Source organism: Alligator sinensis, unplaced genomic scaffold (assembly GCF_000455745.1).
Source record: "Alligator sinensis unplaced genomic scaffold, ASM45574v1 scaffold140_1, whole genome shotgun sequence".
Classification (NCBI taxonomy): domain Eukaryota; kingdom Metazoa; phylum Chordata; order Crocodylia; family Alligatoridae; genus Alligator; species Alligator sinensis.
In genome coordinates this window covers 6,326,687-6,335,532 of record NW_005841836.1, presented here as the reverse complement: position 1 = coordinate 6,335,532, position 8,846 = coordinate 6,326,687, and the positions used below count along the sequence as shown (strand labels likewise).

Genomic DNA, 8,846 nt, shown 5'->3' with positions numbered 1-8,846 from the left:
CCCATGCCTTGCAGATGGTATCCTTACAGATATTCAACTTGTTGCTGAAATAGCCCCTATCTGGGCCTTCCAACCCCCTGGTCTCTCCCAGCCCCACTCCAGGCCTTCAGACCCCCTCAGTCTCCCTCTCTCAGCCCCCACTCAGGTTACTGGATCCCTCCATTTCTCCTCTGGCCCCACTCCAAGCCCTCATACACCTCGGTCTCATGCAACCACTCCCTGGGCTACCAGGCCCCTTGGTATCTCTCTTGGCCCCTCTCTGGGCTGCCAACCCCCTTTTAGTCCCTTGTCCTACACCCAACTTGTTCTCCACTTTTCTAAATGGTCTCCAGGCCCTCAGGACCCTTCTCACTGGGCCTCACTATGCAGCTCAGGCCTCACTTGCTGGGCCTCTATACCCACATGGTTCTGGTCTTCCCTGGCCTATCACTGGGCCTCTGGACCCCTCCCCTCTCCCTCCCCTCCCCCCCGCCCGCTGTGGTCTACATGGTCTTCCTGGCCAAGTGCTTTTCTGTTGGGTGTGCTCCTCTAGCCTTCCCCCTCCACAGGGTCACCCACAAGGCAGTGGGAGCAGAGACTTTCTGGTGCCCTATCCTTGCCTTTCTCTGGGGTGGCCCATGCATGGCATTTCATGGAGGCTGCCCCACCACACTAACCAGCCCCAATAGGGTGTAGTCTTACCCAGGACCAGTCTTCAAACCTTCCTGGTCTAGCATGTCCCTCTCTGGGCTCTCCCCTAGATGTCCTACACCTCTCCTGGGCTACTTGGTGCTGGGCTCTCTGGCCTTAGCTCCATCTTTCCTCTAAGGCCTCTATCTATGGCCCTCATCTCCTTCTCAGATCCCTACCAGCCATTATCATCCTGGGCTGCATGCTCCCTGACCACTCCCTCTCAGCTGTGGCCCCATAAGGACCTTTGCACAGGCCCTGGCCCTGCCTCCAAGCAAGTCAGGACTCTAGGCTCCCAGTTCCGGCAGTCTCTCATGGTGGTCTATTTCACCCTTTGGGCCTTCCTGGGTCCTGGCCCCAGCTTGGACCATTCAAGGTTCCCAGGGCTGATCCTCCAACTGTCAGCCCTCAGCTTTCTGTGGATCTGCTCTCTGATGCCCCTCCATAGATCGCTTACTCTCCTTGGGCTCATCCAGAGCCCTCCATAGGTCTTCCTTACTGCAGCTCTTTCCTTCTCTGGGCTCATCCTGGCCCTTCAGTCAGTTCACCAACTCTCAGCCTAACTCCCCTGGCTTACATGGTCTCTCACTAGGCCCCTATGCACTTGACCCCTCTTTCCTCAGACTTGTCTGGCCTCTCATCAGGGCTCAGGCATTCAGTCCCGCTCTCAGAGCTCACCTTGCCCCTCAGTAGGCCCACAGACTCTCATCCCCCTTCTCAAGGCTCTGGACTACACACTGGATCCACAGGAACCTTCTCCATCCCCTTAGTTCCTACCCAAACCTCTGGATGCCATTCTCCTTGCTGGCCTTCAGGAACAGCAGCCTTCCGTCTGAGTGATGTTCCTTCATCAGCTGCCAAGATGTTACTGCCAGCCCTGCTCTCAGGGTCTGGGTTTATACCGTCTAAACCCAGCCCTCCTCCAACCAGGAGACTCCCTTCACTCAGGTGACTCTGATCAGGCCTAGCCACACCTGCCAGCCCCCCAGGTCAGCTGACTCAACAATTAGCCCTGCCCCCCACCTGCTGGTGGCTCAACAGGCTGCCTGAGCTCTTAAACTGCCACATGCAGTTCTGTCTGTTGTGTTGTCTGAGATACAAACTTACACCTTCAAATCCTGATCTAAACAAGGCCTGACAGTTCACCTTTCTCCCCATGCCATTTTCCCTGCATTTTGTATTCAGTGAACATGGTGCTGCCACAAAAGAGCAGAGACTGCTGTTGGCAGGATATGACTTATAAAGGCATCATTGGCTCAGGGAAGCATTTTCCCTCATTGACCTCCCAGCCTAAATGGGTTACCTTGTACAGAAGTTGCAAAGCTCCCTTTTTTCCCTGCTCACGAGGAAGGTACCAGCATGAGAACCATACACATTAATTTTCTGGAAACAATTAAGCTTTGGGAGCTGATATGGCTGTTATTGTGAGGAGAACAACAATAATAGATTTAAGTTCAATAATCTCACTTGCTAATTGTGAATTTACAGTCTTGTAAGGAGTACACAGTACCTGAGATGGGCACAACTATTACCCCTTTAAAATAGATATAAATAATATAGTATTGTGCAAAGTTCAGATGACATGGCTAAAGTTGCACAATAAATGATGTTTATCAAATGCCCCCACAATTTACACATTGATATTATCTCCACACGGATGGCATCTGCATGCATATCTGCATGTGTGTTTGTGCATGTGTATGGCATGTTACAAGTACATATATACACACGCATACACACATATGTGTACATATCTAAGGAGAGGATATGCTCTACATATATATTTTTTCATAATCTCCTTTCTAACAAGATTTCCGGCAGCTAAGAGGGGTTACCAAGGTTACAGATAACAGCATGACTCATCTGTAGTGCTTCAGCTATTAATCTTTAGGAGATACAAGATGCAGGCAACCTGAGTTTTATTGCAGTGGATCAAAACTCTCACCTACAAATCACAAATGGCTAGTTCAGCCAAATATTTCATATAACAGCTGCTCCAGAGCTTACTCTACTAAACTAAAAAATCATTCACTAGGGAATTTAGGAGGAATTTACTGTAGATGTTTTATACAGGATTCTGGTAATTTCCCTGTTCCTAAAGCTATGCAGTCCATTACAAGTGGACATCAAATGCATAATAACATTCACTCAGGTAATTTTTTTCATTTGTGTTTTTTATCTTCCTTTAATACTCATAACTAGAGTATGATAATTAATTACTATTTTTCAAAATATGGGGAAAGAGCAACAATCCTAATACTTGATCATAGGTATTAGCTCTGGGATTTTTTTAAATTTCATCTTAACTGATATCTGTTTTTGTTGTCATGCAGGTTTACTAGATTTCCCTAATTCATCAACTAAGGGCATTTATTGCATAGAAGTCATGATTTCATTGCCTGTCTCTACTCACCTTTGTTCTAAAGGCAGTAAGGAAAGAAACAAATATGAATACCATAATTTTACTAAAGATAGTCTTTTTCTGAACAGAGATTAGTGCTCTGTGAATAAATGATGTTACAATTTGGGGACCCACACCAAAAAAAATAAAAAATCAGCATGATTCAATATGAAATGAAAATGTTTCAGGTTTTCTAGCAAAAATTGAAACCTGTAAGCCATCTGTGGGAAAACAAAACTGTTTTTAGTCGCTTCTATTTTAGCAACGGTGAATAGGTGGTAATAAACAGTTGATAGTTAGGCACCACTGGGAGATCATGGTAACAGCTCAGTGATGAGGACATCTACCCAGGATGTAGGATACCCAGAGTCAAATTTCTTCTCTACCTGAGAAAATTAGAACCCAACTCCCCAGAAAGTGCCTTTGGCTTACTATAGACCAGGGGTATCAAACTCACTCTGTGGCTGACACGGCACAAGTGGCAGTGGGATGAGCAGCTGCAGAGGGAGCAGGGCTGTGTCTGCACAGCCCTTGCTTGGCTCCCTGGTACCAAGGACCATGTCCACCAGGGCCCCAGAGCTCTGGATTCTGCAGCATGTCCCACCTACTGCTAGCCATGTCCCAAAATTCCCTGGCCTACCAGTAGCCTGACAGGTTAGATGGAGTAGCTCTGTAGCTGTGTATGTTTGACACCCCTTCTATAAAGTATCACATGTACTCACATACCACACACACCTTCTCTCCACCTCTAATAAGTCTTCCAAAATCAGGGTGTATGTCTTATGTAGGGCAGCTGATTTTCTGCCAAGAACAGCAGCCGTGGCAATTCTGTCTATTCAGGCAGCACTGAAGTCAATTGACTTTGTGGCTCATTACTAGAATCTGCTTTATTCCTGTTAATTGCAGTTCGCTCAACAGGTGTTAAGGACCCACTCTCCTTTTTAATAGTCTTGATGCTCCACTAATCAAGGAACATTTCTTTAGCAATTTTGCTGAAGAACATGCAATTTAGCTACTCCTGACATCTCTTTTCTTATTTCACAGCCCTGCAGACTATTTTTAGCTCCTTTCCAAGTACTAGATCTGCCCATGGAGACTAGTCCTCAGCAGCAGCTACAGTTTCGGTTTTTGGTAAAGAAGCCAAGAACCACTGAAAATTTGGCTATGAAAGGGTTAAAACCATAGGTTTTGTTTTGGGGTTTTTTTTTGCCTGAGGAGCAAAGGGAACATGAGTGAGCTAAAAATTAGGTTCTGTTCCTGCTGTAAGCCATAACTCTGGAAAAAATGTTTTTATTTCATTTTGCTTTCTCAGAAACAAGGTGTGTCTTACTTGGGGGCATGTGGTATGTGAGAAAATGAGAAAAATGGCTTGCTTCTAGGGCCCTGGCAGACATTCAAACAATGGCACACTTTGGATTGGAGGAATGTTGTGCCACATCCCAAACACTGCACCTCCTTCCATGCACCTCTCGCTTGGAAGGATGCACAATATTTGGGATGAAGTATACAATTCCACTGATCTCAATTGTGCCACTGCTGAACAGCCCAATCCTACAAACTGGTCCCAGGGCAGCTGTCTTGGAGCCAGGGCTGCTTCCAATCCCTGCAAGGTTTCAGGCCCATGGCTGTCAGGGCTGGGTTTGACAATCACCTGATCGTTAGACCAGCTCCACCAGGCCCCGGTGGGTTCAAGATCTGGAGCTGTTGGGCCAGGTCTGACAATCAATTGATTGTTGGACCCACCCATGCAACCCCCTTTTTCAGCAGACACTATTCAGAAAGTTCAACCCAACTTCACATATAGTTTTTGTAAACTGAAAACACATTCTTTGTACAATAAAGTATTTACCATGCCCTCCTCCCTCCCCCACAAAACGAACCATAGTACTGACTATAGCATAACAAGCAGCAGGCGACCAGGGCACCAGCCCTAGATACCCACTTGGAGGGGTGCGTTAATGCCCTGGCTATCACACCTCTGTGGCTGTACTTTTAATTATAATTGTTCTTCCTGGTGCTCCTTTTTGATGAATATTCTTGCAATTACCTGTCAAGTTCTATACAGAATCTTTCCAATATACAGTCAGCAAAGAAAAGCAACACAAATACTGCAAAGTAGAATGTATATAATGAATAAACCTAAATAAGCAAAAGAAAAAAGTATCCATTATAATTTTAATTCAGAAAAAGTAACCTTTGAGAATAAATTTTTGGTAGCAGCTATGGTTTTTTGCTCCTGCAAGGACTTTGTGACTGAGCACTTGTTAGTGGAGCCCTTGACCACCATGAAATGTAATAAGAAACTACATTTAAGTTATAATTGGCAATTTCTTTCTCCAGTTTGACACTGAGAACCTACTATGCACAGAGCTACCAAACTTCCTGTAGTCAAAAATGCAGTGTTGTATATGCCTGCCTTCCATGTGTATCAGTCCTGCATTCCAGGAGTCCCTCTTCTTATATAAACCCTGCCACTTATCCCTTATCCCAATTATTGCAAGGGCTCAGCAGTGCACATCAAACTTGCCAGCAGTCCTTGGCCTTGATTTTCAAAGCAAAATTGTCTTTGTCTTCACCACAGAGCTATGACTCAAACAGCACAGTATCATCAATCAAAACTCAAGCAGTTAGAATCATGCACAGCAGAGAATAGGATTCAGTAGATTGCATATCCTCAGCAAGATTAAAACTGTATGCCAGGAGTCAGCCCAAACTGCTCTAGGCTCACAATCCTAAAAACAGAGGAAGTAAGACTGGCTGTATTACAGAAGCAATTCCAGCCTGCTTTATTTTGTGCCGAGTACCTGACATAAAGATGAGGTCTAGTGTAATAATGCAAGAATGAGCAGAGAATCAATAACTAAATGTCTTCTTCCCTCACAAGGATTGGTCTCATGTAATTTTTGTAATGTCAATTTTATCATCTGTATTTCCCCTTTGCTATCTACAATTCTTAGCCAACTTCCAGTACTAACATACATCCCATTTTCACACCTCTTCTCTGTTTTCCTTCTTGTTTAATCCTGATTTTGCTGCCAATTTCCTTTCCAAGGTTTAACTGTTAACATAATTTCAAATATTTCCTTCCTTGTTACAGTTAGTAATGCTGAGGGTTTTTCCTTTACGAGCAATTATTGTTATTATATGTCATCATCATCATAATCATTATTGTTTTATGGTTGGAGTGGATTTATCATTTCCGTTAGTTGATAAGAGACTCTGTAATGTAACCCATTCATGTAATCATGATGATTCTAGCTGGCAGGTCTTAAGCCTCTCTTCCCTTTTGATTTTGCATTTTTGCTTGTGTCTCTTTTGAAGGGGTATGTTTCAGTAAAAGAATACATATGTATGGTTAAGGCAAGTGCAAGCAATTTCATGTTCTTTACTGTGATATGGTTAGGGGGCTAGGACACATGACTTATGAGGAAAGGCTGAGGAAGCTAGGCTTATTTAGTCTGGAGAAGAAAAGACGGGGAGGGGGGGACGGGGGGACAGGGATTTAATAGCAACCTTCAACAAACTGAAGGGTGGTTCCAAAGAGAATGGAGCTAGACTGTTCTCAGTGGTGACACGTGACAGAACAAGGAGCAATGGTCTCAAGTTGCAGCAAGGGAAGTTCAGGTTAGATATTAGGAAAAACTCTCTTACTAGGAGGGTAGTAAAGCACTGAAACAGGTTACCCAGAGAGGCTGTGGACTCTCCATCCTTGGAGGTTTTTAAGACCTGCCGAGACAAGACCTGGCTAGTAGGGGTATGTGAAATGGCACTGTTCCGTTTCTACCCGCATTTCGACATAATGGTGTTTCATTTCGAATTCCGTTTTGATTTGAAACCGCTGTTCTGTTTCGTTAAGTCAAAACAGTGATGCTGTTTCAATGCTGTTTCAATGTTTTGCCCATAGGCTACAATGGAGAAGCTCGAAACAGTCTCTCTCATCCGGCAGGCAGATTGGGGCCGCAACCCTGGGAGGGCTGTGGAGGCTGTGCCAGTCCTCCCAGGGTTGCGGGCCCCAAATCTGCCTGCCAGATGATGGAGGGAAAGCAGCATGCCACCAGACCCAGGCAGCAGCACCCGGCTTCTCTCATCCCGATCCTAGGGGAACTCAGCTCAGCTGGGAAGAGTTCCCTTCCCCAGCCCGATCCTAGTGCTGGGAAAGGGAACTCAGCCGGGCTGCTTCGAAACTCAAAACATTTTGAAACTTTCAAAACGTTTCGACTGCCTTCATTTTGAAAAGAAGATGGGAACAGCTTATGAATGCAGTGACACAGGACTGAAAGGGAGCTCCCCAGCCTTTGAGTCTAGTCCCTTACCATTAAACGAAACCACATCATATCGAGTAAACTTTCAATTTTGGCTTCTAACCTTCAGGAATATGTTATTCCTGCAAGGTTTGTACAAACTGCTTAGATCTTAACTGGAAAATGGGCATAAAGAGTCAAAACTACAGAGGAGACAGGAAAAGTATGGGGAAGTGATGTAGTATGGAGGTAGATAAAAAATAATCCCTGAAAGCAAAGGCAATGCATACATGCAGATAGTGGTGGGGAGGGGAGGCACAACTCCACACTGATGCTGAATTCCCTGTCTCCGCCCCTGCTCCTGCTGGGCATTGGGTCCAGCTGGGTTGCAGCCTTGCCACTGGTGCAGAAATCACATTGCTTCTACCATCCCCACTGCTGCTGGGCCCTAGCTCTGGCCAGGCTACAGCCTCATGCCCCACTCCCCACTGTTGGCCCAAAAATCTGGGGGGCGGGTTAAGGGTACATGCCACGCCCCATGCTTCCCCGCCAAGTCACCTATGCCTGAAAGAGAGAAGAGGTAGTAGGGTGAAAGAAAGAGAAAAGCAGGAGAAGCTATAAAGCTGTGAAGCTGGCAAAGTAGAGAGTAGATCCAGGGGAAAAAAAAATCAGAAAAAAACGAGAAGAGAATCTATCATGTCAACACAAGGTGACTCGGTCACAAACACCAGTTTTCTAAAAAGGTTAATCCTCCAATCCATTTCTATCCAAAAAGAAAACTGGTGACCACTGCCTGATGTCTCTGCAATGGTAAGAATAAATCAGGCCTGGGGACTTATACCAAATGCCCAAGAAGTTTGAGCAGGAAGCTTTTCTTGAGGTGAAAATCAAAACCAGAGGCAATATATTTTTTAAAAGTACCTACAAACTTTCAGGCTCCCACCAGAATCTTCCAAGCAAAGGTCCTTGGACTACTCATTAGCTAGGAAGCTCAACTGTACAGCAGTTTAATTCTTCACCTTGACCACCCCAAATGTAAACTTCATATCTTACCATCTCTGGATTAGGCCTTACTTTCTTATATTGGCACATCCTCCAGGTGAAGTTCAAAGGCCTCTAAGGACATGTCCACATTACTTCATAACATTTCTGGAAGCACTGTTAAGACACATGCCCCACCCACCTGTTCCTATGTTGCAAAGTATGCTAGAGATGACTGCTGCTGCTCTCATGTTCTGCATCTCTGGCTTCCTTGAGAGTGGTGGCAGAGTGTACCTACAGGACAGCTTCACCGACTCATTTCTGGGTTTGGTGTGTGCAGAGCAGGAGTGGAATGTGCTTCCTGGTAACACTCTCAAGAGCGTCATGAAAGCAGCACAGACATACCCTAAGTCTCTAGGCAGGGAATCATTTAATGGTTTATCTCAGTTTATGGATCTAGTCATATTTCAAAATACGACTGTAGACAACTCCATTCTATCAAATGGCAATAGAAGAGAGACACTGTAGTGGGTCAGAATGATTACATCCATGGA

At 45.2% G+C, this 8,846-nt stretch overlaps 1 protein-coding gene across 4 annotated transcripts in view; it reads right to left on the bottom strand.

Moving 5' to 3' along the window:
• The window catches only part of PLCB1 (phospholipase C beta 1), a 737,260-nt gene that overhangs the window by 89,308 nt on the left and 639,106 nt on the right, over positions 1 to 8,846 (bottom strand). The window lies entirely within an intron of this gene.